General features: G+C 39.7%; 1 protein-coding gene across 1 annotated transcript in view; it reads right to left on the bottom strand.

Annotated features, from left to right (window-relative positions):
- The window catches only part of TMBIM4 (transmembrane BAX inhibitor motif containing 4), a 572,035-nt gene that overhangs the window by 304,316 nt on the left and 241,810 nt on the right, over positions 1-25,909 (bottom strand). The window lies entirely within an intron of this gene.

The following is a 25,909-nucleotide window of genomic DNA, read 5'->3' as shown; positions in this document are numbered from 1 at the left end:
ACAGTAATATATATACAAAATATAAGCATGTAAAGGCACCTACACAACCACCCTGAAACACAGAGGGGAAAACATCTACATTTATGGTAGGTACAAACTGTACTATGTTCTTCGCCTTCCTTGCTGCAGTCCTGACTATTGGGTAGAATCCCAAAGCAGAGGTAAGGGAGGCTGGCAAATTATAAAGTAGCAGGAGCTGACAACATGCCTTGTAAAACAGCTGTGGCAAAACCAGCTCTAGACTTAGAGTATATAGGCAGGTGATAATGCCTAGAGAAAGTATGCACTGAACTCCAAGTAGCTGCTTCCAGAATATCCTTAGTTGCCACCCCTTAGAAATGCTGTTGAGTGGAATGAGGCCTAATCCCAGCTGGAACCTCTTTGCCATGATGGGAATAACAAAATGCAATGCAAAAGCCAATCCACCTAGAAATAGTTTGTTTTGACACAGGTTTGCCCTGTGAACTTAAAGCAAAGAAACAAGTAACTGCTGAGACTGCCTAAAATCTTTAGTCCTGCTCAAATAATAACGCAATTGCCTGTGTACATCTAAAGTGTGCAAAATCTTTTCCCTTTATTTTGAGGATCTGCAAAAAGTAGGCAAATGAATAGTTTGGTTTAAAGCCACACTAGAAACCACCTTAGGCATAAAGGAAGGATTAGTACGTAATGATACCCTGTCCTTATGGAAAATCAAAAGGGCTCTACTGCCATGAGGGCCTGCAACTCAGACACCCTTCTTGCAGAAGTAATAGCCAACAGAAAAGCCGCTTCCATGACAAATATTTCAATTCAGCAGTAGCTGCTCAAAAGGTTGTAGAGTAAGTTTTCCAACACAAAATTGAGATCCCAAGCAGGAGTAGGAGCTCGGGGTCTTATATTCTTTGCCCTCTAAGAAACTGCTTGAACAAAGGATAAACAAAGGTGGGTCACAATCATAGTGAGCTGAAATTGCTGCAGCATGAATCTTTATGGAAGAGAAAGACAAACCTTTGTCCAATAACTCAGTAAGATATTGAAGAGCCACACTCAAATTAGGCTCTGAAATCTCCAAATTTTGCTGTACACCAAAAAAAAATCTCTTCCACTCCTAGTACTAGGCCTTCTAGCTTCCATAATCACATTTAAAACTTGTTGAGGAAGCTGAGACCTTCCATGTTTCAACACAGAATATGCCAAGCTGTGAGATGGAGAGATTGAAGCTTGACATTGAGCAGATGACCGTCCTTCTGAGATAACAGATGAGGAATCAGAGGTAAAGGCCATGGAGGCTTCTTTACAAGACTCCTTAGAAGTGGGTACCAGTGTTGCCGAGGCCAATCTGGAGCTATCAAAATCATCCTTGGCCTGTCCTGTCTGACCTTTAGTAATACCTTTGGAAGAAGAGGTAGAGGTGGAAAAGCATAGACATGAAGGTTTTTCCAACTGAAAGACAGAGCATCCACTTTCCAAGCTGTGTGATGAAACCCTTTGTGCAATACTTTGGCAGCTGGTGGTTTAGTACAGATCTATGTCTGGAGTTCCCCATGACACTGTCAATTTCTGAAATACATGAAGATCCAGTTTCCACTGGGGATCCATGATTTGTCTGCTTAATACATCTGCTAGGGAGTTCTGTGCTCCTGGCAGAAACCTTGCCTGAAGAGTCAGTTGCAGGCTTAACGCAGTCTCCCATAAAATCATTGCTTGCCTGCATAGAGGATAAGAATGTGTTCCCCTTGCTTGTTGATGTACCACATGACAGTTGTGTTGTCTGTCAGAATCAACACCTGCCCTGGAAGAAGTAACTCCTTGAACGCCACCAATGCAAACTGGACTGCTAACATCTCCTTCATGTTGATATGTAGATGCTGTAGTCTGGCAGGCCACTTGTCTTGTATCCACTTTCCATTTAGATGAGCTCCCCAAGCAGTGTCCGAGGCATCTGTCGTTAAAATCTGACTCGCGTCTGGCCGGGTCACAGAGAGTCCCTTGTTTAGGTGACATTCCTGAGCCCACCACAAGAATTCCTTTTGAAGGCAAGGTATTATTTGAATGACAGTGTCCAAATCTTGGCAGTGCTGTGTCCATACATTTTCGAGATACCACTGCAGCTTCCTCATATGCAGTTTGGCATTGGGAAGCACCAGAATACAAGATGCCATGAACCCTAATGCTTGAAGGACTGTCCTTGCAGTCAGCACGGACTGATGAGATAGTTGATGGAAGTAAAGTGACAGACTCTTTTGTTTGTCCGGGGTTAAAAAGGCCATCTGGGCTGCTGTATTCAGTCTCACACCCAGAAAGCACATGTCTTGAGAGGGTACTAGACTGGACTTTATTTCGTTCACAGAATACCCTAGGCATCTTAGCACTGCTATGACATATTCCAGATGCTGTAGAAGGTGTTTTTTTCCTTGAGCCAGAATCAGGCAGTCGTCCAAGTAAGGATAAATTTGAATGCCTTGAAGCCTGAAGTAAGCTATCACTGGAGCCAGAACCTTTGTGAATACTCTGTAGATAAGCCAAAGGGCAATGCAGAGAACTGATAATGAAAATCTCCAGTTGAAACGCAGATACTTTCTGCAACTTAGCCTTATGGGCACATGAAGGTAAGCTTCCTTGAGATCCAAAGTTACCATCCAGTGATCCTTGCCCAGCAGAGGTAACAGTTGCTGTAACGTCAACATCTTGAACTTGGGAATGTCTAGATAAGTGTTGAGGATAGATAAATCCAAAATTGGTCTCCACGTGTTCCCTTCTTTGGTACTAGGAACAGGCGAGAATAAAATAGCCCTTTCTGACACAGGGACTGGCTGAATAGCCCTATCTGGAGTAACTGAGAAACTTGCTTGAGAGCCTCTTTTCTTTGTGGAGGAGGAACATCTGGCATGCCTTTGAAAGGGGGCATTGTGTGGAAATAAAATCTGTACCGTGATGAATGATATCCAGCACCCATCTGTCTTGAGTGATTAAATCCCAATTTTCTTTGAAAAGAGACAATCTTCCTCCCAAAGGAGCTGCCAGACGAGAGTCCACTGGCAGCTGAAAAGGCAGGTCATTGGTTCTGCTTACGAAAGGACTGACCCCTGCCCTCACCAGAAGTCTGAGCAGGTGAACTGTCTGATCTAGGCCTAAACGAACCTTGAGCCCTGCCCCTACCACGCCTAGATCTACCCCTAGACTGGGAACCATAAGCAGGATATGTCCACCCTTAGCAGGCCAATTTCTACTAAACTTCGGAGGCTGCACCTGCAAAATCTTTAACAGTCTGCATAGACTTAGCTTTGTCCTCCATTTTCTTTAAAACTGCTTCCACAGGCGGTCCAAACAACACATCAGACTGTAAAGGAGCATCCAAAATCCTGGTCTTAACATGCTCAGCTAAATTCTGATCCTTCAACCATGCATGTCTGCGAAGAACAGAACTAGTAGCAGCCACCCTCGAGGAGGCCTGAACAGCATCAAAACCACACTGCAAAGAATGCTTACCCACTTGTTCAGACACATGAACCAAATCCAGCAATTCTTTACACTCAATACCTTCCGCCAAAGCATCTACCTTAGATTTCAATTGTGAAAGGAGATAATTCTGATATTTCAGCATATGAAATTGACAATTCAACGCCCTCATGGCTAGAGTGGAAGAAGTATATACTTTCTTACCCCACCTATCCAAAGCCCTTGCCTCTTTATCAGAGGGTACATTTTTAACAACAGAAGCTTTAACTCCTTTAGGCCCCTGAGACACAGTTTCTGGGTCCGCCCTGGGACTCTTAAACAAATACTTATGAGCTCCGGGCACCCTATAATACCTATCAGGCTTAACAGGCGCAGGAGGCAAGGAATCAGGGTTCAGAGAAGCCTCTGCAAATACATCCTCCACCACATTCAACACAGGAGGAATAGCTAAGGGCCTATGCTGAGGCAAAGACAAGAATTCCCTAAGCCTTTTCCTGGAATCAGAGTAATCTTGGCCTTCCCATTTAAAGTGCTCCCTCATGGAGTGAAGAGTCTCTGAAAATGAAAAATCCTCAGGAGGAGAAGCTGAAGGAGTGGAATCATCCACATCAGAATCAGAATAAGCAGGAAACTCTTGCAAGTCTTCCACAGAAGACTCTGAAGCCTGTGAACACTGTTCAAAACTATCAAACTCCTGTTCCACCCTAGGCCTCTTATCAGGTGGGGGCATAGAACCTCTAATCAGAGTAATCAAATCTTCAGCCATTTTAAGCATATGTTTCTTAGGCACAGAGCCCAAATGCTAGAAGAAGCCCCTACAGAAGCTGAACTTGGCCTTCCTCTAAAAGAAGCTCTGGAAACAGAAGGAGAGGCCCTAACTACCTTGGGAAGAGAGGGAAGAACAGTTACCTGAGAAGCCCCTCAGCCTGGCCTACTCCTGAGAAGGCACATCCTGTAACAGTAAAGTATCTGCCTGAGACTCCATAGAGACTCCTGGCAAAACCTCTCCTGAGCCTTCTAAAGGACCGGCGTCCGGGACTGCGGTTCCTCACCCTAGACTTCACTGTTTTGTCCTTGCGCTTCTTAGATGAAGCAGGCGAGCATCCGACGGCATAGTATAATTAACGCTTCCCAAACACTAACCTAGCACAATCAAGCCTCCTCATTAAATCTAGCACAAGAGCGGCAACCAACAACGCCGTGCTCAGGCCCTAAACAAGGTATACACAATGTATGATAATCCCTATGCGGTATCTGCTTCCCACAAGAAATACAGTTATTCACTTTTTCTGACATCCGTAATATACTGAGGCAAGAAAATAAAATGTTCTAGCAGTTACTTAGCCAACTCTGTACTCGGTCTGAAACTCCGAAAATCTCAGAACGCCAACCTGCACTCGCAAAATTGCTTCTGCATCGGACCATGCGGCAAAAAGACTGAGGAAATGACGCCGGTCATGCGCATTAGTACCCTGGCGTACTGACGCCGTCTCTAAGCGCCATGACCGACGTCAGCCTTATACTCTGGTATTCGGGCCGACTGGGACGCGGACTATACCCAATAGTCAGGACTGCAGCAAGGGAAGACGAAGAACATCAAGATTCCGGATGGTCACGCTTCAGTTCATTCTACCCTTTTTGGGCAAGGACAATTGGATGTGCTCGGTAGATCTTCAGGATGCGTACTATCACATAAAAATTCACAGGCGCTCCAGAAGATTTCTCCACTTTCGGCTGGGGACCAGTCACTTCCAATTCAGGGCCCTGCCCTTTGGACTCACTACAGCCCCCAGAGTGTTCACCAAATGTATGGCAGTGGTTACGGCTCACCTGAGACGTCAAGGATTCCAGGTGTTTCCATATCTAGATGAATGGCTCCTCACTGCCACCACCAGGCATCAACTTCCCCAGGCCAGAGATTACACCATTCACATTTGCAGAGGGCTAGGGATTTCTATAAATTTCAAAAAATCTGCCTTGTCGCCTTGTCAATCTATTACTTTTACAGGCGCAAAATTTGACACCATACAACTTTCAGCAAAGTTAACAGACTAAAGGATCTTGGACATTCAAAGTCACGTCCAGGTGATTCTTCTCAGCTACAAAATTCAGGCCAGATTTGCTCTGAAAGTATTGGGTCTTATGGCGGCCACCATAACACTTCTTCCCTTCGCCCGTTTTTACATGCGTCTTCTACAATGGATGCTATTCGCCCAATGGTCCTTTCAACAACTACCCATACGTCACAAGATCATAATCACTCCAACTTGCAAAAGGCATCTGACCTGGTGGATATCGTCCCCTCAAGTCCATCAGGGCAGACCCTTTGTTCCTCCTGCCCCGGTCGCCACGGTTACATCGGACACCTCCCTGATCGGGTGTGGGGGGGGGGCATTATCAGGACAAGATGGTCCATGGCACTTGGCAACCTTACGAATACCATCTGCACATAAATGTCCTAGAGATAAGAGCAGTGCTTTTAATGTTGCAAGCCCTCAACGACTCTCTTCCCCTGGGAACTATTGCAGTCCAAATGGACAATATGTCCGTAGTGTGGTATATCAACAAACAGGGCAGAACCAAGTCCTATCCACTGTGTCGAGAGGCTCTCCGACTTTGGCAATGGGCAATCTCTTCTCAGCGGTTTCTGATGGCAATGCATATCCCCGGGAAATCCAACATCATAGCGGACAGGTTGAGCAGAGCTATTCTCATGCCTCACGAGTGGTCTCTCAAACAATCAGTGATGGAAGAGATTTTTCAGGAGTGGGGCCTTCCTTGCTGTGACCTTTTTGCTACACCTAAAAACAGCAAATGCCCAGACTTCTTCTCTCTCTTCCCCCTCCCAGGCCATCCCCCCAGAGACACTCTCACCCAAGGTTGGCCCCGGGGACTTCTTTATGCCTTTCCCCCCTTTCCGCTGATACCTCAAGTAATTCAGAAAGCAACCGCCTTGAGAGCCAAGTTGATTCTCATTGCCCCTTATTGGCCTCGACAGATATGGTTTCCGTTCCTACATCGTTATCTCTTGGTACAGCCATGGCATCTGGACCCAGTTCCAGATCTTCTGACCCACCAGTCGGGGCAGCTGCACCAATCCATACCTTCTCTCAACCTCACTGCTTGGTTGCTCCACTTCCATCCTTAGCCAGGCTTCCTATGATTTCTAATCCCGTCCGGGATATCATAGTAGCTTCCCTAAAATCTTCTACCAGAAGGATTTACACTAGTAATTGGCAATGTTTCTCCTTCTGGGCAAAAGCTAGGAACATAGACCCCTATACTGCTCCAATTCATTCGGTCTTGGACTTCCTAGCTGAGATTTTTCATTCAGAATCCTCTTCCTCCACAGTAAAAGTTCAGCTGGCAGCCATTTCGAATTTTCATATAGGCCTTTTGGACCACAACATTATGTCACATAAACTTTGCAAGGCATTCCTTCGAGGTATCTTTTTACTTAAACCTCCGATTAGAGACCCCCCACCACAGTGGGATCTAAATTTAATTTTAACATCCTTGATTCTCCCCCCTTTCGAACTTGCGGCTGCCTGTTCGTTGAAATTTCTTCTGCCAGGAGAGTATCTGAGCTTCATGCTCTCTGCATTCGTCCTCCCTACTTAATTTTCCACAAAGACAGGGTATCTCTAAGGACTAATCTGTCTTTCTTACCCAAAGTGGCATCGCAGACGAACTTAAATCAATCCATTGATCTTCCAGTGCTTTTCCCAAATTATTCTGATAGAGCGGAACAAAAATTACATTGTCTTGATGTTCACCACCAGCTCAGATATTATCTAGACAAAACTAAACATTTTAGGAAATCTGATCAACTTTCTATCCTATGCAGAGAACAGGAAAGGCCTTCCAGTTTCCAAGGTGACTTTATCTAGATGGCTGTCTTCTGTGATTATTTACATTTATCAGCTCAGAGGCAAAGAGTTGATTTCTAGGCCAAAAGCCCATTCTACCAGAGCTCTAGCTACATCTACAGCTTTTCAGGCTAGACTTCCAATAGACACTATTTGTGCAGCAGCCACATGGGCCTCTCCTCATACCTTTGTTTCACATTACAAATTAGACTTGGCCTCCAGAGACAGAGCGAATTTTGGTTCCACCGTTCTCAAGAGTCTGTTCCATTGAGCCACCCAGGGCTAAGGTGCTAGGGACGCTGTCCCATCCAGCAAGAATGAAGGCGAGATAGACAACTTAACATTAAGAAGTTATGTACCTACCATAACGTTCCATGTTAGTTGTCTTCTCTCGCCTTCTTTCTTGCGTCCCACCCTCTATCCCCTAGCCTGGTCAGACCGAGAAGATTATGCCTCTTCTATTAATAGGCTTTATCCTTTTTTCTAGCTAATCAGCTTCTAGTGTCACTAGATTAGGTTGATCCTTTTCAGAGGATTATGATTGTCATTTTTAGTATTGTTACTTTTCTTCCTCCTTTACAGTTGGAAGAATATATTCCTAATTTCCTTAGCTACCAAACGAGATCTGGGTAGTCTCCGCCTTGCATCATGGGATATAGGGTTGCCTCGAGCTGCTAAAATTAGCTCTCGAGCTTAGCAAGTGCCAAGTCGGAGCTGAGGATCGGCTCCGAACCCATCCAGCAAGAAAGAAGGCGAGAGAAGACAACTAACATGGAACGTTATGGTAGGTACATAACTTCTTATTCATTACCATGTCTTCCTTTCATCATGATCACCTCTGAAGTCAAATTTCCACTTCCTTATCTTTTTATCAGATTGATTAAATTTTAATTTTATTTTAATTCTTCACTTTCCAAATCTCACAACATTCTGTAAATTTCAGCTACATCTACTTTTTAAATTGCTACATTTACCTTAGAAAGGCATTCAATAAGATTAAAAAAAATATATATAGAACAAAAGATCGCATGCCTGCCTCTTCCTTCTTACAAAGGATTCTTCTTTTTATGAGATCAGTCTTGATACTGATTTAAAAATGTTTCCAAGATCTCCTTCTTTATTTCTTCTGGTAACAAATAAACTGCAGATAAAGAAATTTAAAACACAAGTAGATAATTTTTTTAAAGTCATATAACTATACCACAAATCTATAGGTTTTATTTTTCTAAATACAGCAGTTCATCAATAAATTATATTGTTTTCTCCCAATTTCCACCTAAACTTTATAAAGCACTTCTGACACTAGTGTATCAATTGTTTTGCTCTCAAAACCTTATCCTCAATGTTTCTATCATTCACATTTAAAACACTGTTCTTACATGGCAATTTAATTACACTAATCCCATCTGTTTTACATTTTGTGCCATCACCAAATCATCTGCGGCAGATAAAAATTTTATGTTCCTCACAATTTTCAAACATTTTTTCAACCTATACTTCTCATCCTTAAACTATTACAAAGATGTAATTCATGTGTACTAAAATAAAACTTAACATTGTAGCTTTCACCTATACATTCATTCATTCAGCATTGGTGCATTTACTGAATTCATATATACACACACACACACATATATATATATATATATATATATATATATATATATATATATATATATATATATATATATATATACACACACACACACACATATATATATATATATATATATATACACACACACATATATATGTGTGTCGGTGTGTATATCTCTATATATACATATATATATATATACACACACACACACACACACACATATAATCTGTCATCCATTTTATTGCACAATTATTTATATTCACCTCTCAAAGTCTTTATAATCTCTCTCTGTATTCTTCTCTATCAAATAATTTTACCAGTAATTCTACATGCCTCTACACTGTTTCTTCAGTTTCTCTAATCCACCATAAAAAATTATGCATCCTTACCTCTTCCTCTTTCTTGTCTTACAACATTCTACAGACTTTTTACATAACTTTCCTAGCTCTATTCTTGCAAATACCTTAAAGTCAGTGATAGCAAATGTTATGGCTCACTAACTTGTAATCTCTATCTTCCCACTTCTTCTTTAAATGTGAATTTGGGGGATGCAGTGCATTAATCATGACATTACTCTTCAGGATGAGATGTAAATGGGAAAAACAGAAAACAACGTAATAGATTAGATACCAGTTTACATGATATAATACTAGATGAAGAAGGGAAATAGGTAAAGGAAGTGCATGTTTTAAGGCTAGGGGTGTTTAGAGGAGGCACTGCGGTGGTGGTGCTGCAGTAGCGTTGTCACCTCACAGTAAGATGTTGTCCTGTTCGATTCTCAGCTAGAGCGTCTTCTGTGTGGAGACATGCGTGAATGGGCGTACCTTCATTGAAGGTTGTGCGTCAGGGCCGGCAACTCGGCACGTAAAAATCTATTGCCAATCATTAGCGGACCGGAGTTCCGCTGTGGCAACCCCTAACCGGGAAAAGCCGAAAGACACAACAACTGGTACAGTTTCAGTACATCAAAGGCAATATAATAATAGCATGGAGCCTTTTTTCCTGATGAAGATTTTAACAGTAAGCAACATATTATAAGTAAAGGATACAGAACAGTAGTAATGAAAATATGATTACAGACCTCAGTTACGAAATGACAAGAACTAAGTGTAATAACATAGAGATAATTACAGATTGTGCTGGTGGGGTAGTTGTAAAGGGATTTGATTGGTTAAATGAAACACCCAGCTTCCATTCCTGATAAGAAGTGTACAATTACAGTGACGTGGTCAGTATGATGTCTCATGAAGTACAGAATTATGTTATTTATAATGATAGCAACAGACCCATATGGACAAGGTGACTTATTAATAGATCTGAAATGTATGCAGCAAAAACAAAGACATAGCAATACTGCATTTGTGGTATGCACCACAAATATATTTACAGTAATAACAGCAGCAGAAGACTTGGTGCATTACTTGGCCACTTCGAGGCATTTTTCTCCCAAGCTTTTGGAACACTCTTCAAGCAGAGTCTAAAAAAATCATTCTTGTTGTGACTTTTAGTAATGCAAACAAGATGGTAGCAGCTTAATCTAAGTGCTCTCACACTCACTCTCTCTCTGGCTACATTAATTCAGTAGAGGATTTCTTTACTCAATGTTTCCTGAACTAATTAGTTTTTTTTTTTTTTTTTTTTTTGGAAGTACACAAGTTCTGCTATCTTCAGGTAAATTTATGACTCAATGTGTTGGCAGGACGAAAAAAAAGAATGCACACCTTCACTCCCTGGCCCCAATTTGCATTGAGTCAGGAGCTTTAAACTCTACTTGTCAATTTACCAGACAACCAACAATGGATATTGCAACTACCGAGAATAGAGACAGAAAGTGTGATTCTTTAAATACTACATTGTCAGACTATATTGCCACATCTGAAGGGACGTTACAGGACATTGCAATGGCAATGTTGGCAATTAGAGACCAACTCCTTGAGCAGTTAGAAGATATCAAGGAAATTAAACACAGACCAGCAATCAGAGTCAAACTGAATTTTTTGAGAATAAAGTGAGTGAACTTGAGGACAGATGCAGTAAAAATGTATGTTTAACTGGTTCCAGAAAAGGCAGATGGTCAAAACTCTTCATTATTTGTTGCTTCTCTGTTACTGGAATGCTCAGGAATACCTCAACAGGATATTGTTATTGACCACTTGCATCATGTCCGCCACCTACAACAGGTTTGTGACTACACTAATCACTCAGTTTTAGTAAGCTTTCTTAACTTTGCTATAAAAGAAAAAGTGCTTGGACAATTGTGGCAGCTTGGGAAAGCACTTACTGCCCAGGGAGCTAGAGTTTGTACAGCGGGACTATTCTTATGAATTCAGATCTACAATGAGGCTATACTGTCAAAATAGGTAGAAATATAAAGCACAGTAAAGAGCATGTTTAAAGGTGGCTATTAACAAGATAAGACAGTCAAGTACAGCTATTCTCTCCGAGGACTTAAACTCTACAACATCTAATCAATCTGGGACTTCTAACGTCAATAATATCCTAAGTGCCTGCTTAACCCTCTCCTGTCTGTTAGTGCTATAGAAGGCCACACATGTATCTGGGCAAATGGCTCTAAACAAAGGAGGCTGAGTTGACTGCTCATTGTGGACTACCTGTATATCTAAATGTCTGAAAGGGAAGTGAATCCATTGGGTGAATTTTTATTTTTTTTTACCTTTTGACAAGTTTATAAGGCATGCCTGTTCAAACATTGGTTATAACTTGAAACAGAGGAGAGACATACCTCTCAACTGTCTAGATTTCTGCAGAATTTCCAGATTGTTTTTCATAAAATTTATGGTTTTATCACAAATTATTGAGGACTGAAGTCACTATTTAATGACAGATAGATATTTGTAGACTGCATATGCTTCAGAAAATCCATGATAATTCCAAACCTGTTATTCTAGCAGCCTCCTCTCCTTTACCCTCGCTCTGAGTAAAAAGTAAAAGGAATAATATCCCTCTGAATAATCAACCCTAAGGAGTGAGGCATAGTACTGGGCCTTCATTCCCCCTGGTACATTTGGCTTTGTCAATATTTCTTGCACTAAGAGCCTGGGAGGTATGGGGAATAGTATGCTTTTTCCTTCTGGGGAATTTAAGTAGGGTCGCCTGAGAAGTAAGGCACAATTCCACCATTACTTGTTGGTGAACCATTTACACAGATTTGAAGTGATCAGTTATCTGTTTTATATACTTAAATGGGTGGGTCTATTCTCCCCTCTGACATACACTGTAAATAGTTTCTATGCATTTTTTATGCATGGTCAAAAGGTTTTTCATGGTTACATTTTATAAGGGTCAGTTACAAGATTTTCTCATTATATTTTACTAGTTGGTTATGTTGGTTACAAGAGTTACTATCTGGAGTGATAAAATGATCCAGACAATTGCCAGTTTCAGTAACAGGGATAAACATGCACAAACTCTTATATGGAGGCCTTTTCTTACAATTTGAATGGTTTGGTTGCTGAACAAAAAAAGGTAGAGTTCTAACTTATATGTACAGGCATCATTTCATCTGCATACAGAAGGGACACACAACTAATTATGCACAATTCCTCATTCCTTAGGGTTGCTTATTTTTATGGATATTATTTCTTTTACTCAGGGCCAAAGAAGGGAAGTCTGCATATTATGAGATCATACGATCATAGGAAGTTACTAGGCTATTGGCCCTGAGGCCCTTACAGGCTTAGCCAAGGATTTAGCCCATGAGATAATTTACATTTTCAGTTTATGGATATTTGACTCAATCAGAAGGGCAGGTTCATACTTTTAAAAGGTTTTTCTTGTGAGGCGCAGGTTACTTTGATTAATGCATACCTCCTACCTGGTACTCCAACAAGTGAATTGTCTTATTTAATTAGAAAATGGGTGTATTTGCAACAGGAGGTGGCGACATGGGTTGAGAACTGGAATTTCGTTTTATTACCCAATGAAATATCTGGAGAACCTACAAAAGCATTCCAGTTCCCAGCTTGTAGATTTTTCAAAAGATTTATCCCTATTTGGCATGTTAGATGCTAACACTTTGTTGAAATTATCCTCATACATTTATGTGTATAATTCTCCAAGTACAAAGGTATTCTCTAGAAATTATAAAGTTTACACATTCCAAGAGCATGGCCATACTATCTGACAAATGGATGTGTCTCCTATAAATATTTCTGGCCATGCATTCATTAGGATGAAATTTCAGATCACTGTTTGAAAAACTACTTAGAAAGCCACAAAGGCATTCAGAATGCCAGGCTTCTCCAACTTAAACAAGAATTGAAACTGCTACGTGGGGATGGGGATTGCTGAAAGGGAAATGTGAAATGCAAGATAAGCTTAGGGTGCAAATGAACTCATATTTAAGGTAGATCAAGAAAGGAAAGCCCTCAAATTGATGACTTTGATTTATTGCCCTCCAGTGTAAAATACTTGGCATTAAAGTTGCATATGCAAAGAGTAGACAGACAGACCTAACACACGTGAAGTGTCTTGGGAGTTGCCATAATGGTTAAGGCGTTTACCTTGCAGAGCAGACACACTTTACAGGGTTTGATTTTTACCCTTGGGAAGCATGTCTAGGCTTAAAAAGTCCCCTGGAATCATTAGCCTAGGAATTACCTATGAAACAAATTATGTCCACGTCCCTCATACATCATGCAAGCATTTGTTCATTATTATAGTGCTTTACATTTATTTATTTTTGTTTACTGGGGTACTGCACTGATCTAAATGGACCATTTCCAGGGACAGCCTGGGTATATTCTGAACAAGGGGACCCATTACATCTCATAGACGACATTCAGAGTTATCTTTTTCTTCTGTTTACCTTCCTTATAATATCAGAATGAAAAATTATTTATGATTCCCATTATACCCTAAGTAGTAGCAACAGTGCTTTCTTGTTTGGCTTTAAGTAAATCTTGTGTAGACAGACTACTTACGGAGATTTACAGATTAGGAGGGGACCATTTTATAAAGCTAGTTCCTCAATTACGTAATACCATATTACACACACACACACAGATCTTGGAAATAAGTTACTTTAAGTGTGATTCTCAAAACTGGGGAAAAAAAACCCTCTGCCTTCCTCCTACAGACCAATTTCAAACTTAAACTATGATTATACATTATTTATGGCAATTCTTCCCAGCAGGTTAGTCACTTGGATCAAACTGGGTCATCCACTATAGAACTACCTTTGACAGTTTTGATCAAAACATCCCTTATATTAGAGAACACAGTGATCTCTTAACACAACACTAATACTGACAGGCCTTAAAGATAAGAAAGCTTTCAATAAGAGTTTGATGGGAATATTTATGGTGTATCCTTTCACATCTGAAGTTTACAAACAGTACCAGGACTCCACTGTTACTTCTTCTTTTATCCATTAGTTATTAATAAAGGTGCCCTGCAGGGGATATATATATATATATATATATATATATATATATATATATATATATATATAAAATTTATATGGGTCTACCACTAAATTTTGAAGTTTCAAAATGTCGACTTTCTTATGGTAAAGATCATAAGATTGAAATTTTGAAACTTCGAAATTTAAATAAAAAAAAATAAATAAAAACAAAAAAAATCTTTTTTTTTTTTTTTTAATGTTTTTGCTGTGCCCTTCACACCTTCCTGCTAATTAAAAATACCAACTTTGAGATTGCGCTACAGCGAGAAAAATGGTAACTTTACCGTTTTGCACTGTATGGTGATATCCATTTAAACAGTTTGAAGTTTCAGAACTTCGACGTTATGGTCTCAACCATAAAAAAGTCAACATTTTGAAACTTCAAAATTTAGAAGTAGACCCATATAAATTCATATGGTGTTCATATTCGTTAATCAGTTCATAAGTGAGTACTAGGCTATGGCTGTGGAGCCAACACAAGCCTAGCCCAAGAATATCCCCAGTCGTCCTACTGCTGGACATTAGTCCCTTGGTGCTCCTATCGAGCAAGGCTGTTGAAATGATCCCCTGGGGTGAATTTCCTGCTATCCATCCACTCATCAAGATTTCTTCATGTAGAGGACTAGTGAAGTGCTCTGCTTGACATGAATGGGAAGTTTATTCCAGAGTATGGGTAGTCTCTGGGCTAGGAACCTGTTCCTCTAGCAGGTTCTGTTTATTATGGTGATGAGGTTGAGGTCCTTGGATCGTGTGGTGCAGAGGGATTGAGTGTTTTTCAGATGAAGCATGTCTAGCAACACTGGGTCAGACATGGCTTTGTATGCCAAGCACAGATCGCCTCTAAGTAGGCGATATGAGACGGACTATAGCTGTAATGTTTTGAGTCTGTCTGTATAGGGCATGTGTTTGAGTCCTAGGATCCTCTTGGTGAGTAATTTTTGTGGCCTCTCCAGTTGTTGCAGGTGTCTAGTGAGGTACATGCCAAATAGGGCATTATACTCTATAATGGGTCTAAAGAGGGATGAGTAGAGAGGGATTAGGACTTCTTTCTTCCTGGATGAGAAACCTTTTGTAATGAGGTGTGCCACATAGAAGGCCTTTCTAACTACAGTGGCAACATGGTTGTTGAAGGAGAGGTTACTCTCTACTTGTGTCTCTAGATCTCTTATCACACCTTGGGAGTTGAGAAGACTATCATTGATGTGGTAGTTCGTGGGCACCATGTTTTTCCTGAAGGGGATGACTATGCACTTTTTAGTATTAAGACCATGGTTCTGGCACCAGTCGTTGGTGTCTGTATGGCCTTTTTGTAGGATGTCGACGTCAGCTTGAGAGTCAATAACAGCCCCCAGTTTGCAGTCATCTGCGAACTTGGTCAACCACAGTCCTTTGGTGTTAGCCTGAACTTCAGAGAAGTATATACCAAAAAGGAGAGGACTCAGGACAGATCCTTGTGGGACTCCACTCGTGACTGCCCGGTAGTCAGATTTGGAGTCCGCTACTTTCACCGTGTGGGTTCTGTCCGTGAGCCAGTTGGCAACCCATCTTATGATGTAGGGGTTAATACCTAGGTTGGCGAGTCTATCAATGATCCCTGAGTGCAGCATAGTGTCGAAGGCCTTGGCGAGATCGAGGTAGGCTGTATGGACTACCTTGCCTTCAGCGACTGCTTTGGTGACAGATTTGAAGAAGTCTATCAGGTTGCGCAGACATCATCTGCCCTTCACAAACCCAAACTGTGAGGGGTCCAGGGTTTGAAGGTTCCCAATATCCCTATTTATGAGGTCCATAATGATGCACTCCATGGCCTTACAGAGCAGGCTCATCAGGCTGATGAGGCGGTAGTTTCCTGGGTCAGTAGTCGCTCCCCCTTTGTGGAGTGGAATGACTATAGCAGTGCGTCATTCAGTGGGAACAAAGCCTGAAGTGAGGCTGTGGTCGAACAGGCACTCAGGTGAGGTGCCAATTCCCTTTGTAATTCGTGTAGCACGTAACCAGGTATGTTATCAGGTCCCATGGAAGCTGTATTTTTGGCTTTGGATAGTACGGCTTCTACCTGAGCAGCCATGATATTAGGGATTTGGCATTCCTTGGGTAGTGGGATGGGCCCTTTTGGGGGTGAGGGGGGTAAAGTTTGCACAAAACCGGTCAGCCAAAATGTTGGCAATATCTGTTGGTTCAGTATAAGTGGTGCCGTTGTACAGTAGCTCAGAGCACCCCTGCATATTGTTATGCAGGTTCTTGACATAACTAAAGAACGCTTTGTGGTTATCTTTAGCATCTGTTACAATTTTGTTTTCATAACTAGCTTTGGAGGCTTTGATGAGGGATCTCAGTTTTTTGCTGAGACTTACAAGGGAATTTTTCCAGTCTTGGGACTTGCCCTTTTCTGCAACAGTTTTTTTCTTCTGTTGTAGAGTTTGTTAATGACATGGGACCAACAGATTGGCTTCCTTTTTTTGGAGGACATGATCTTGGTTCTTAGTATGGCCTGATCCATACACTTGTGTAAATGCTCATACAGCATCTTGGTCTATGACTCAGCGGCCATTCATCATGTAGGATTCATCTGGAGTTAGCATAAATGGTACTTGATATAAATAAGCATTGTACTCAAGATGATTTATTAGTTTGCTTAAAGCCAGAGGAACATCTTTCTCTTCTGATTCAGGAGCTCAACCTTTTGGTTCCCCATCAGGGTATAAAGTAAATGCTAATAAAATTAAGGTGATTAAAATAACATTTTTCCCCTACTCAGGATACTTTGCTATGTTATCCCTATTTGAATGGTGAGGGACCTACTATTTATTTAGGGTTACAATGGACTTCTTCTCACTTGGAAACTGTCCACCACATATGATGCCATAATTAAAAATATAAAGCATATTTTTAAATGAAACATTATTGTCAGGACTGGAAGAAGCTTTGGAGAGATATGACCCAGAGAATTACTACTATTATATGGTCTGTCCTTCCTTTCATACTTTATGCTGCACAAGTTATTCTCATACCTCCTTTTCCTCAGTTTTGGCAAGAGGGAAACCTGGGATACAATGGCAGCATTTGCCTCTCCTTCTCTCTGTAGGGGGTTGGGATTACCTAATCTGTAAAGTTATACCCAGGCAGCCTAGATGAAGACATATGGGGATGTGTTGAACTTAAATAAGCAAGAAGGCTAGTGTAATATAGTAGCCCCTTTTCCTGAATCCCATGCCCAGACCTGAGATGCTGCTATATATGAAGGCCTCTCAGTTTAGACATTATTATAAAATTCTACTGCTTTTAAGATTACATCAACATCTAGCTAGCTAGGGGACATTCTTCCCATTGACAGTGGCCAGCATTGGGGTCCTTGATCTGCTCTTATGTCTAGGGACTTAAAATTTGGCATAGAGGATCGTACTCTTGGATCAGTTACTGTACAGGGGACTCCAATTAAAATGGAGAGAATTCACTGTTCAGTCTGCTTTTCCACCCAAAAAAATAGGATTTTTTCATAAACTCAAATAAGCTGCATATAAATAAGCTATACATTATACTATAGCAGAAGGGGCTAGATCTAGATGGGTAAATTTGGTGCTTGAGGTAGAAAATCCACCAAAAATTAGAAAAGTCATTACTGCTGACTATACAATATCTTAAGTACCCTTAAGGGTAATCTCTCTAATACATACTGGATCAAGTGGGAGTCAAAATTAAATATTCAGATAGGCAAGGTCTATTGAGGTAAATTATTATTAATGATTCCATGTTATGCCACCCAGTTGCACAAATACATTTTTTCAAGCAATGTCAGTTTTATACAGGATGTATTCCAATGTCCCTTCTGCCCACTAGACATGCTGATCTGGTGATTTGGGAGACTGGCTTCATATATTTTGGGACTGCTCTATTTTGGAACAGTTTAGGAATGTCTTGCAAAGAATTTGTGATGCAATTTGGCCTACTAAGGTTACAGTTACAAAAGTTGGTTACATTATGGGGAGCATTTTCCACATTGGTTCCTCCCACTACAGCTTAATGAACGTAATATTTCTTGTCCAGCTTCGTTTTCTGACTTGGCATTATTAAAGAAAGACCTCTCTTCACTGGAAGTCTCCTTCAATCACTTGAGTAAGAGGACATTTTATACAGAAGATAGTCTGTACATGCTACTTGTGTGGTCCCTTTGCAATATCTGCTTCATCTGGATCCTGAACACTGCTGTTCCTCGGACTGTTTTCAGAACTGTTCTTTGCTTGGTTCAGTATTAGGATGGTAAATCCACCTTGTTAAGAATCATCTTTGACTTTGGCTTTGCTTTCCCGGCTTAGAATGCCTGATCTATGATTCTTTCTGCAATTTTCCAGGCTTGTCACTGTAGAAAGATCATTAAGCTTCCATGTCTTTCTGGGCTACTGTGTCTTGTCTGATTGAGTTGGTTGGGATTTTGCAATTTTTACTATTGACACTCAGTGTCGACTTGGCTATGATATGAACTGGGATGGAGAAGACTGCTGAATGGCAACAGTTTCATTAATGTGTTTGTTTTGTTTTCTGCGGCATCTACTTTGCCTCTTGGATTTCTTACTTATCAGCTGTCAGTGAAGAGTCAGGATCAATTCTGACTTTTGCTTTTTTTTGGTATTAGTTTTGGACCTACATTTTATTCAGTCCATTAATAACACTCATCACTAACCTGATTTAGTGTGTGCACCTTGCCTTGTACTTCATGCTGTTAACTTTGTTTTGCTGCCTAATTTTTCTGCTCCAATCCATGATTTCACGATTTATGACCCAAGGATCACTAATCTTTCTACATGGTAGCCATATCTCTTACTGGAATTAGTGAAGTATTATTTTAAAACCGTTGCCTAGTTTTACAGATTTTCTAGTATCTTATTATTGCTGAGAAATTCATTAAGGTTTAGTGAGACTTAGTGCATTTGTTATTAAGCAGATTGCTCCTTATTCTTTAAAGGATGCTTCTCCCCTTAAAGACTCAGAATCACTGCACCATTTCTATCATTTACTTTCCCTTTTTTTTCTCAGCCAGTGACATATAACTAACCGATCCAGGTCATTCTTATAACTATTAACTATACCACCTATCTTATTCAATCATCCAACTAAAAGCCTCATTTCTTAATGTTGCTAACAGAATAACCATGAAAAGCTGGACACCTTTCTGATTACACACAACTTTGCAACAGTCACAATTACTGAATTTTGGCTAAAGGAAGTCCTTCTCCACTACTTTCCAAGCTTCTCTTACTTCTTGCAATAGAGGAGAAACAACGTTCCTCTATAAATGTTCCATTAAAGTCACGACCACAACCCAGGCAGGTTAATGATTAATTACCTCTCTCTGTTCCAGAAACTGTTCCAATCTCTACATTGCTATACCATACTTACTTCCCCCACTAAACTTCCAAATCAAACTGTAGACTTCATTCTCCCTCCTCCACCATTGTAATTATAGGTGACTTTAATATTAATTTACTTTGTCACTTGAAAATGACATCAGTAAATTTCTAACTTTGGTCTTGTGCAATGCATTAATGAGCCTGTCTCAATTTTAAACAAGAAAAAAACACTTCCTGCTAGAACTAGTAATAAGAAATATTCCTGACTACATCTCCACTATAATTCTGACCCAAGCCTAGAGATCACTGTCTCATCATTCTCTCTCCTACTACTTCACCTCTCAAACAGCATTCAATAAGAGTCTCCTTCCATATTAGACCTCAAAACATCTTTAAACTGAAATCCCACCTTAATTCTATAGACAGTTACACTGTTTCTTCCCCATGTTCATATTTTGATATGTTGAGCATCACCTTAACAATAAAATTTCAGACAACTGTTTGACTCATGTGATTTAAACTCTACTTAAATTTATAAATTAAGTGTGGTTTCAATGAAAAAAATCAAACCTTCCTCCAGTCCACAGTAGCCTTATTATTCAAAGGAATTTAGCCAAAAAATCCATTTAGGCTTCACTGAGCTCTTGATTACAAAATCCAACAATCCTCTATTTTGAGCAAACACTTCTGGAAACAGGTAAACCTTACCTTTGGACACCAAAACAATGCTAACTTCTTACATTTAAATTTCATGATGACATCAAATGGTCCCCTGAGCTGCCATATCTTCCTTGAAGAATTCTCCACCTTACTACAAATTAACTCTTCTTCCCATTTTAATTCTTAAATTTGTATCCATATCCTTCCTGAAAATCTCTTTTAACCTACCTTTGAGCTGCCTCACTCTAATATGTTTGTTAAATATAGCAAAACGAAATAGAAAAACTCAGATTCAGTCTGTTAAGACAACCTACAGGTAGTAACAATTCACACCCCCTGCTTTTTCCTATTTGAAGAAGAGCACCTTGTCACCCCCTTCACTACCTACTCAACCTATTTTTATCACAAAATACTTTTTCTTCCATTTGGAAAACTGCAGTAATTAATGGACTTCAAAAATGCATCTTCCCTTTCTTCTGGACAGTTTCAGTTCTCCCATCCTTAGGTATATACTCCCTAAAACAAACATCTGTTTACACTTTTCTTCTTAAATCCAACATCGTCAAATCCTCTCTATTTACTTACATATGTTTCAGCTGGCAGAAGTACTATGACAGCAATCTGCACTCTGTCTGATGACATCCCAATTAATATATCTATAGGTAATCTTACAGGTGCTGTTTTCAATGAGCTCTCTGATGCCTTTGACTTGTTGAACTACAATTTGCTTTTTAACTCCCTCTTATCCACAAAGCTACAAAGCAGTTAATGACGTTCCAACAGAAATTTCATAATCAAAGTTGGCTTATCCTTCTCAGACCTGCTCTCAAAGGGAGTCCTTCAATAATTAGTTCTCCCTTGTCTACTATTTACAATATTAACCAATGTAATTTACCCAACATTCCACTTCGTTATACTTAGAGAACACATATGGTTACTTACATAACTGACCCCTCTCACTTAGTCAAAAAATCTCCTTGCAAAGAACCATTTCTTCCTGCCTTAATATGCAACTCATAATTATATGAAAACAAAAGTGATGTTATCTGATACCCACCAAAAGTAAGGTTTTGTCTCAAAAAATGGCGTATTGAGTTCAAAAGTACTCAGGAATTCAGGGATGCTAAACAATTTTCAATACCACATCGATGCTACAGCTAAAATTAATAAAATTTACTATGGGCCTACAGTAGATATTTTCTAATTTCTTAGTTACTGACCCTAGATTTGCTCTTGGTAAAAAGATTTTACTTTCACATATCAAATATGCCCCACCCCAGCCTCCAGCACAGTGGCCTCAAACAAAAAACAAACAAACATTTCATTACTTAAATGAAGGAAGTGCCTCATTATGAAAACCACTAGACTACTTAGTCATACCCAGAACAAAATGTGTTTCAGTCCATCAAACATCAGACTTTGTCCTGGTTCCCTTCTTAACAGATTTAATATCAAAACATTCCACTACTTTCTAATATCACTTTAAACTAAAACTCCCATTCTTCATACCTCCATACCGCCAAAACAAACATTTTTTTTACAGGAATTGCAGCCTCTCTGTACTTGCTCCCATATTCCGGGAAGCCATTCCTTCCCATTTAAAAATAGTGAATCTTACCCAGTTTTTAAGGACTTTCTTAAAAATCAAGACATTTGATTCAGCTAAATACAATGCTGCAATGAAATTTACCCCAGCCATTAAATAATTTGCATCTTTCTTCATTCTCTCAATATTTCTTCTTTCAAAACGTAACTAAAATTTTATTTTCTCTTTAATTATCTCCTTCTGAGTTACATACATTGCATTTGTCATTTATACAATAATTATTTTGGCTTTTGATTGCATGCAAGGTTTTGCAATATTTACGGTTGTATATATTTTCCGATTATAAATAATTTAATTACATAGTTTACTGCAGGTAGAGATCTGCTTGTTGTAGATACACAGATCTTCCGCTGTTACACTTCTATTTTTAATATATTTATCATTTTCCCAGTTTATCCGGTCTTCTTTTGTTAACTCTGTTTACATAAAAGCAAATGTACTTAGGTCAGGCCTTTTTATGATATTAAATTAAACTTGGTTTTATTGATATTGTTTTTATACTCTGAACATTTTTTCTCTCTATTATCTGTTATCTGACTGAGCCTTTGGATCAGTGCTTTACTCATAGGTAGGTACTAGGCTATCAGCCCAAGGGCCTATGTAAGCCTAGCCAACAAGATTCCCCGACTTACGCCACCCAAGAAAGTTATTTTCCTGTGCCACTATAGGTTCATAGGTAGGTACTCTGGTTAACACATTCAAATAAATAAGTAAATAAATACATAAATCCCAAGGATGGGAGGAATTCATTAAAGCAGGACATAGATCACTCCTTTATGAAACTTCCTGACTCACCAGTGTTGGATCATAGTGTTACCCTCTGCAAGGTCATGATTGGGGAAAAATAGCTGACACAAGCACCCTAACCATGGAATAACTGAGGTCCAAGTCATACAGAGAAGTGTGGATGACGTATAGGCTGGGAGACTGACAGTGCAGGATACCATCCTGCCCAACTGGAGAATCTTTCTAGCAGTCTAAACAATTTCAGTAACACCAGTCAAAGACTTAGCAGAAGCAGAAGATGTAAAACAGCAGTTAGGATCAGAGGTGGAGCTACCTGTTGCATCACCTGTCGAAGGACACCCCATCTAGCTAATACCAGCAGAATCCTCTGTTCTGTCAGGACCACAGGGCATGAAACTATGTCCTTCTCAGCCACTATTTTATGGAGAGAATTAATTCTGGCTTAAATTTTAATGCAATTCTAAACTTTCCAATAAGGCATGGAATCAGGGAAACAAAGAGAAAATCATACATTAATTTTGGAGAAGGCGTTCACCATAAATCCCCCACCCCTGCCTTGCTGCATCAAGAAGAAGAGGTGGAAAAATTGCATTCTTTTGGGAGGCAAACAGATTGACCTCCACACTGCCCAACTTCCAGAAGATCAGCTCCACGTATGGCTTCTGGATCTGCATTTCTAGAAGACAGCAGAATTAGCCTAGAATACCTACCAGCTTGTTTACCTTCTTGGCACGTATACTGCAAACACACTAATTCCCCTTTATAAGGCCTGCTGACAGATGCACATCATCTCTTACCAAAGAAGGCTATAACTTTGTGCCCTGTTCCCTGTATAAATACCACATGATGGACTCCATCAGACTTACTTAGGTTGGGCCACAGAAGCAGCTTTCCCTTTTCCCTCCACGGCCTTGAGTTAATTACAGCTCCAACAAGTACATGTGAGGCTACTTTTTAGGGGGAACCACTGCCCTTCAAATGTGGGTGAATTCAAATGAGCTTCACATCCCATCAACCAAGAGTCCATTATCAGCAATGGCAATGGATTTGCCTGTGGGGGTGGGAGGTGAATCTGAAAGATGGTGGGTATTGTCTTTAATTTCACAATCCAGAAGCATAGTTCTGACAAAGGACTAGGTCCATGAATGTGATTACTCTGCAGTCACTTATACTTCAGTTCTTTTTAATACATGCATTCAAGCTTGCAAACAGCACCATGGTTGTCGCATACATTACACGTTAACTGTTTGCATACTAAATGTTTTATACTTGGAATTTAATATCATGTATAATGTGATCACAGAAGAAACGCCTGTTTTATCTTTGTGTAGTGTCACTACAGAACAATTATTTGCTTGCATCCTAAGAACTATCTCAGTAATGTATCTTTGTAAAAACAATTGGTTGTGTCATGAGTATCTTAAATGTATCTGTTGGAGATTCTCTCCTCTGGCCACCAATGAAAATGGGATTTGCTCAGTCAGACTTTCCCAACAAAAGCAAATAAATAAATAAATTATAAGTTTTAGACAATTGTACTGTTATGGGACAAGATTATCTATTAAAATTTATACTAATTTCAGTTTATTAATGATGCTATAATATGAAGCAGATATAATTTGTATGCAGGGCTGGGAAAAATACAGCTTCATAAGCTAAGGTTATTACTGTAACCTAACTGCATTTTTTTAATATGTAACAAGAAAAAAAAAAAGTAAAAGTTAAGTGTTGCATGAAGTTGAGGCATGTTAGTTACTACAAAAAGGAACGTGTTAGCCTGACTCCTCCAGGCCAGGAGTGTGTTACCGCTAGGGAAGGTTTGAAACATCCAAGGTCAGAAACAAGACCCCTTGGAAGAAGGTGGATCATGTATAGAAAGGTGTTCACGTGAAGTCCGAGGTGAAAATCACGAGGGATGAGGACATTTGCAAAGTTTTCTATTAGCTAAAATCATTGTAACGTATTAAAACTGCATGACCAGCTTTGATAAGAAAATGTATAAAAGATGTAGTCTGTCTCTCTTCAGGGAGACTATTTTAACATTGGCTGTGAAGACTGTCTCCCAGCGCTGTAAGAATAAAATTTCTGTTTGCACATCCTGAAGTGTTGTTCCTGTCTGAAGGCATATAAGGTACATTCTTAAGGTTATCTATTTATGACTATAACAGTAATATACTAAATTAAACATAGGGTTCACTTTGATTGAAGACCGCTTTGATTAAGTAATGTCAACGTCTACACCTTCTTATCATTAAAGAGTGTCAAGTCCTATTTAGGATTAGCCATTAAAGACTAATATGGCCACTGCAACCTGTCCATTTGACAACAAATTCCTGTTCATCTTTCTCTTTACTTCTAACAGATACCTCCCTGCTTGCTCTTCTAGTTATAACTCTGTCTTCCTGTAGCAAATTATAAAAAAAGGTGGCCATTTTAAATAACAAATTATCTTAAGAGTGCTAGACTATGGTGTGATGCTTATGCTGATGAAAAATACACAGGGTCAGTTAAGGACTTACAATAGTGAGTGCTGATATAAATGAAATCTTTAAAGAGGGAGAAGAAGCACCTTAAAGTCATCTGAAAAAATAGTGTTGACGTTTAAATGCATTTCACTGCACTGATGATAGACATCATCCATCTGGGTCAGTGGCTAGACACTTTGGACTAGTTAAATAGTGTACAGTAAGTACAGCAAATTCCACCAAGAGTGAATTCATGTTCCTGTAGTACTTCAGATCATTAAAAAGAGAATCACAGTACCTCCTCAGGTGTTTTCCCCTTAATTTAACTACTCAGATACCTACAGAAGTTCTACCTGTGCGTCACTCCTTTTCAATCACACATCCTCTTTGGCTGTTCCTGTACTTTATGCTTGAACACTGGGCACACTACCTGTAGCCCATTAACAAAAGAAGGTTAACCAGTTCTCTGTGGGAGTTCAATAGTTCCATATATCAACATTTGCAAGTAATTTTTCTTACTGAAAAACATACATATTTAAAACTCACGCGTTTTAAGATCATTACTTTAGAATTTCAGCATACAGATATTCATAACATAGTGGTAACATCTGCCTGTTCTGAATTACACACATCTGCTGATGCTTTGCACAAACACAGAAGTATACTGCTTGCAAGGATTATTCTAATAAATACATATATTACATCATTTCACCTTGGTAATAACCAAAAATGTATCAAAGCAAAACAAATA

The sequence above is a fragment of the Protopterus annectens genome, chromosome 11.part0 (assembly GCF_019279795.1).
Source record: "Protopterus annectens isolate FY-2018-M chromosome 11.part0, PAN1.0, whole genome shotgun sequence".
In the NCBI taxonomy this organism is placed as follows: domain Eukaryota; kingdom Metazoa; phylum Chordata; order Ceratodontiformes; family Protopteridae; genus Protopterus; species Protopterus annectens.
The sequence above is the reverse complement of the archived record's forward strand: the minus strand, read 5'-3'. Positions and strand labels throughout refer to the sequence as shown.